The following is a 6,713-nucleotide window of genomic DNA, read 5'->3' as shown; positions in this document are numbered from 1 at the left end:
CTCCTTTCAATTTACTGTCCACTCTGATCAATTGCTCTTACAAGTCCTGAGCTGTATCTCACAGAATTACAATGTCATCAGCAAACCTAAAAGCTTTAATTTCTTCTCCTTGAACTTTAACTACTATTCCAAATTTTTCTTTTGTTTCCTTTGCTCCTTTTTCAATGCACAGATTGAATAATATTGGTGAAGGGCTACAGCCCTGTCTCACTCCCTTCTCGACCACTAATTCCCTTTTATGCCCCTTGACTCTTATAACTGCCATCTCGTTTCTGTACAAGTTGTAAATAGCCTTTCGCTACCTTTATTTTACCCCTGCTACATCCAGAATTTCATAGAGTATTCTAGTCATCATTGTCAAAAATTTTACCTAAGTCTACAAGTGCTAAAAACATGTTTTCCTTTCTTTAACCTATCTTCTAAGATAAATTGTATAGTCGGTAGTGCTTTGAGTGCTCCCATATTTTTCTGGAATCCAAACTGAACTTCCCTGAGGTCGGCCTTTTTATTCATTTTTCTGTAAAGAATTCGTGTTAATATTTTGGAACCATGACTTATTAAACTGGTAGTTCAGTAATTTTCGCACCTCTCAGCAACTGCTTCCTTTGGAATAGGAATTATTTCCATTCTTCTTACAGTCTGAGGACATTTCACGTGTCTCATACATCTTGTACACCAGATGGAAGAGTTTTGTCATGGCTGGCTCTCTCAACGCTATCAGTAGTTCCGACAATATTGTTTACTCTTGGAGCCTTGTTCCAACTTAAATGTTTCAGAGCACTGTCAAATTCTTCTTGCAGTATTACATCTCCCAACACAACATCTACGTTCACTTCCGTTTCTATAATATTGCCTTCAATGAGATATAACTGACATAACTACATTAGCTATAAACAAAAATGTTATGATGTCATGACAACAGAAATTATACATATAATGTAGCTATGCTACTTTGCATACAAAGATATAGCATGATACCATTCAGAAGAATGCAGTTTCTATTAAATAACATTTAGCTCATTTCCATCAAAACCTGACTTACATAATTATGTTATAAACCCCTTCATATCACACTAGAGAGTAGTTTTTAAGTATTAGTCAAAAAGACTATCAGTACTATGAAATTGAACACAAAATGCCTTGATGTTCAACAAACATCCCAGATGGTGTTTTCCTAAAGGTAATTTTTAATCCAGCCATAAGGTGACCGCCAGGACTAAGTAATAAGAATAACATAGTCCTCCAATCCACCAGAACTACGCACTATGTCCAAACCAAATAAGAGCTTAAGGTTAAAGATAAACAGTGTCACAACATCATGAAGTGCATTCCAGCTCTGAGAGTAACATGCTGGGTGAGGCACATTGCTACTCATACTAAACTTAAATCTCTCTATTTTTACCTCACCCTTGTAAGCAGTGACTGTACTTGAGATTAGCAGCTCAGAAACAGATATTCTCTGACTACGTCAATTTGAAGTAGTCGACGTAATAGTCTTAATCACAATAACATGTTACTAAGACCTGACATATCAGGTGATGGAAACAAGTGATCTTATGTACCTCTAAAACTTTAAATTGTAGACACTTTTAATTTTCTTGATCGCAAAAACGTATTGCTTCACTATTCATTACAAGTTTTAGTTCCCAAATGACCATCATCAGGTCTGTAAAAGAAACAAGAAACAGTAAATTGCCTTTGGTTTAATTTACTTTAATAATGTTCAAGAACATACTTTATTTCTATGAAATGGAAGTTAGGTAGTGATAATTTGCCACTCATGGTAAATACTCTGTGACTATGTACACTGCAGGGTAGAACACCATCTCATCTAATACCATATCTCAGAACTATTGACCTATCTGGTTAATGTGAACAGTAAACAGGTTTAAGATATTATAGAAACAAGCAAATAGAAATAATGAAAACATACCATGCTGACAAATGAGTCATATTTTCAACAGACTGTTGGCTGCAGCAACAAGCTTACAGAGAGGAACCCTGAATGTAAAGGGACAATCAAGACACACTCTTTCATTAAAAATAAGGGCACTAGAACAGCTTAAAACATTAATTTAATGAAGAGGTAGTCTCTCTTGTTACTTATACCAAAAATGGGCAGGAGCATAAATTACTAACTGTAACTGCCTTTTTGCATCTATTAGCTGCTTCCAACACTGCTTGGTGAAAAGAACATATTTAGAAATTCATAATTGTTATCCTGTGTCATAATTTTAAGGACTTACTTAATAACATGCTAAGCAATAGATATTTTCATATCTATTCTGACAATAACAGATGCAGGGTAGTTAAATGAAATGTGGGTATACTTCAAGAGTCTTTTCTGGGTCCCCTCTAGTTTGGTCTGTATATGCACAACTTACCAAAAACATCTTCAAGAAAATTGATAATTGATTTATGCTGATGACATTTGCTTGGTGACCCAAAGCCACAATGTTTCTGATGCTGACACCTGTTTAACCACTGATATGGAAGTCTTGGATGTTTACTTCAAGAAATGGTGTCTCCACCTAAGTCCTCAGAAAACAGTTATACCTGCATTTCACATACACAAAAGACAATCAGATTACATACAAGAATTCAGATTCAGAGCACCAGTTTTGCTCTACTGCATTACACTAAAATACCTAGGAACAATGCTAGATAGAGCTCTTACCTTATAAGCAGCATCTTTCATTTGCAGCAGCTAAAGTCAAAACGAGAAACAATAGTCTTCAAAAACTTGGTAATACGTTATGGGAGCTAATGTTCATGTTTTAAGACCCACAGCTTGTAATGGTTCTTTATTTATGTGACCCTTACGGCACTCCGACCCCAGTTCTCGATACCAGTAATATCGTACTACTTTTCTGCAAAGTAACAAACATATTATTGTAACAATATTCACATTTGGTTTTATTAATGTATAGGTATTCCGATGTAGCGATATATTACAGTGATATGGTTGTTGTGTGTATTCATTTCTGTGAGACTGTCAATCTTTGACTCACGTGTAACCGTTTTGGTGCAAATGCGCACAGAGCAGTCTTTATTTCACTTTGCAGAAGTTGTTATTTCACTTTGTAAAGAACAGTCAAGTCTTGTGTTTGGTTAAAGTAGAAATTAAATATATGAAGATTGATGCAAAACTGTTTTCTTGATGATGTGACAATTAAGAAAAAGTATATGTGAATTTACAAGAAGTTTAATAAAAATGTGGATCGTGAACACCAAGTCAAAAATTATTTATACCATACCATTGTTCTGATCTGGGATTGTTTGATCATTAAGAATTTCCTGAAAACCGCATTTGTTAGGTCTTCAAATATTGCTAAAATACAGATCTGAACCTTCTAGCAGTCAAAGTGGTATCACCCTAGAATCAACAAGATGAGCCATAAAAATGACGAAATCTACGTGGGAATCCATTCAAGATAAGTGCCAAAATTAATGAATTTTTTACAGCGACTTCATTATTTCCGTTCTGACGATACCATCCACAGTCAATAACTTTGTTGTTGCCCGATAAAGCGAACATATGCTGCGTGAGCAACATTCTTAATCTGATTTCTAACCTACTTTGCACGTGGTGGTATTGTTACAAGCTTTAACCCACCAAAAGTACTCTGTTACCGAAGACTACTGTTCAACTGAGATCAGTAGTGTTGACACTACGTAGATAGATGTGCAACCCAATTAGTCATTGCGAGATGTATTACAAGTACAAACACTCTATGGCTTCCTGTTCTCAGCATTATCTCACCTCCAGTTCTACGAAGATCAGATGTCCTAAAGGTCTAGAACAACATCAGAAAAATCCTCACTGCCTATTCATTGAGATTTTGCACAGTCGAGACAACGACACTTGAAATCGAGGGAAACCTCATGGTGCACGAAAAACACCTTATTGTGTCCTCTCTCATTGTCAACCGTTCATGGAAAATCCACTGGGGGCAGTCATCAGTAGTCAACAAACATTTAGTCAAGGACCCTTTCATGCAGACAGAAAGATTCGATCTCCTCAGAAATCAGTGGCATTAGTGGAGGATCATCAACTGGATTATAACTGGACAAGGTAGATGTGCTTATCTAAAGTAGGGGGTTGAGTGTTCATTTAGAGATGATTCAGTGTCACTTTCTAAATCTTCAGACTGCCCTAGCCTCAATATTATAATAGCAACAACAAGGTAAAATCACCCCCTGAGATGGCTGCACGCCCTGCCCCCTGCCATGACATTAATCAATTATCTAGCTGTGCTAAGTCCAGAGATGTTTTTACCCTCAAATGTGCAGATTCGATTATCTTCATGTTTAATCATCAGAATATTTTATTACCCTGGGGCTGTGAATAATATGCCGAAAGATCTGAAGAAGCTTGTGTGGAATATGGGATGTAAATAAACACAGCAAAAGCAAAGAGTATATGGTCATCAGTACAAGACACAGACTGTCCAACATTAAAATAGGACAATCTACCATTAGCCAAGTAAGTGCATTTAAATATCTCGGAAGCAGAATAACTGAAGACTTGAGATGTCATCAGGAGGTGAAAGCTCGAATTGCCATAGCGAAGGAGGCGTTCAACAGAAAGAGGAGACTCTTATGTGGCAAATTAGATAAAGGACTAAGGAAAAGGCTTGGCAAATGTTTTGTCTGGAGCGTGGCACTATATGGGGCAGAAACTTGGACGCTGGGATGCTGAGACTAGAGGATGAAAAAAGATTAGAAGCATTTGAGATGTGGATGTGGAGGAGAGGAGAATGGAGAGAATAAGCCAGATGGAAAGAGTGAGTACTGAAAGACTATTGGAAAGGGTTGGTGAGAGAAGATATCTGCTGAAGGTTGTAAGAGAAAGGAAAAAGAACTGGTTGGGACATTTCTTTGAGAAGGGAGTGCTTGCTAGCAGATGCTTTGGAAGGATTGGTTTGTGGGAGAAGACTGCGAGGAAGAAGGAGGCACGATAGATGACATAAAGGGAAGAGGAAATCGTGCAGACCTGAAGAGAATGGCAGAAGACCGGACAACCTCGAGAACTATCATGTGAAAACCTGCCTTTTTGGCAGACCACTGATGATGATGATGATGATGATGGGGCTGTCTCCTGGATTCTGAGATGTATGTCATAATTTCATCAGATAATTACATATGATTTTATCAGTTATACTACACCAGTGGTCTTGATCTCTGGATGCTGAGGTGTCCTGGGCCCCAGATACTGAAATAGTAATTATCAATGAGAGTCATTGTGCAGTGTAATTTTCGTACTGTCTTCACTGCTCAGAATGTGTGTAATTGCCCTGCAGTTGTGCGGTGTAATTCTTATGCATTATTGTGTTAAGTCTTCGAATTCTGGGGTCATCTATACTGCAGAGAGGTATGTAAACCACAGACATCTCACATTGTCAGTTCATTTCAGAACATTACTGTTTACCAGTACATACATGTTAACAGCATGTGGTTCAAAACATGTAAATGAAGGATTAGCATCTGATTGTGAATGTGAAGTTTGTAATTATCCCGATAGGAGGGGAAAGAAGTATACGATACTGAGGATAAATTACGCTCTTTCAGTAAATTAAACTCAAATTAGTTCAATTTGGTATGGGTGCAATTATGATGCAATGCTTTTCAATGTCATTAATATATAATATTTCGATCCAAAAGAAAAATGCAAAAGCAAGGTACATTTATTTAAACTTTTAACACGAATATTTCATTAGGAACTGTTATGTTTTGCTCACATAGGCTTATTCAGAGTGTCAACATGTGTGACTACGAAATTGCTTGTTATAAAATTTGGCCAGGAAAACCTGATTATTTACTATACTTAGTATGAAAAGTAACTTTAATAATACTTTTGTACTGTATACTCACGTAATTTACAGATTTGCACTTTTTAACCCCAATATTATGCAAATGAGAAAGGTCATATGCAACACTTTGTAATCCAGCTATTTCACTTGGTTGACACTTGTAATTATTAGTAAAATGCACCATTTATGGTTTTAATCTAAACACCTGAGCACCAGAATCATTTGTAACTATTTCATGTAAATAATTCATTTAATAACAATTTAACTGACTCTGCAAAAAGAGATAATTTGTTGATCACTGCGGAAGGTTATAAATACGAGCACTGTCAAAGACAGGCAGGCAATTGGTTCAGTGTAGTTGTGAAAGTCACGTCGGTCAGTGTTTTTAGTGCCGGCTAATTCCATTGTATGTAACCGTAAACCGTATGTGGATCGCAGAACCAAAGAGGCTAATGCACAAGATGTAACTGTTTTGTCAGAGACGTCATGTAAACTTTACGTGAGTTTTTTTAACGAGGAATAAAAACGTGTGATGACTTTTATAAAACTACTAGATGTCTCCAGCCTTACCTTTTTTAAAATTCCGGACCTCTTATAAATATATAATACCCTAGACAACAAAAGTGAACAGCCATAAACTTTATCTTTGAAACAGTATTATTACAGGCGTCTAAAGCTAGCGAAGTGAGGGATGCTCAACTACCGGACCTACCGATAGATGGCTCTAGCGCGTGCCGGCCAAAGATCATATCATTGAGTGTCCGCCATATCTGAATTTGGCAAAAAAGGAAGTGTCAAAACACGGATGAAAATGTTTTTCGTTCTGCGCCCTCATAAGTCTTTTATATTGGATGTTCTAGATATCTTCACATCAACATAATGAAGTGTTTCTAATCTAGC

At 36.8% G+C, this 6,713-nt stretch overlaps 1 long non-coding RNA gene across 1 annotated transcript; it reads right to left on the bottom strand.

Moving 5' to 3' along the window:
* Positions 1–1,707: 1,707 nt before the first annotated feature.
* On the bottom strand, positions 1,708–6,229 carry LOC124720410. Its single transcript, XR_007006151.1, has 3 exons — positions 5,875–6,229; positions 2,678–2,870; positions 1,708–2,556 (listed from the first exon to the last, which is right to left on the bottom strand). It is a non-coding gene; the product is annotated as an uncharacterized LOC124720410 (long non-coding RNA).
* Positions 6,230–6,713: the final 484 nt, after the last annotated feature.

The sequence above is a fragment of the Schistocerca piceifrons genome, chromosome 11 (assembly GCF_021461385.2).
Source record: "Schistocerca piceifrons isolate TAMUIC-IGC-003096 chromosome 11, iqSchPice1.1, whole genome shotgun sequence".
NCBI classification, from domain to species: Eukaryota; Metazoa; Arthropoda; class Insecta; order Orthoptera; family Acrididae; genus Schistocerca; species Schistocerca piceifrons.
The sequence above is the reverse complement of the archived record's forward strand: the minus strand, read 5'-3'. Positions and strand labels throughout refer to the sequence as shown.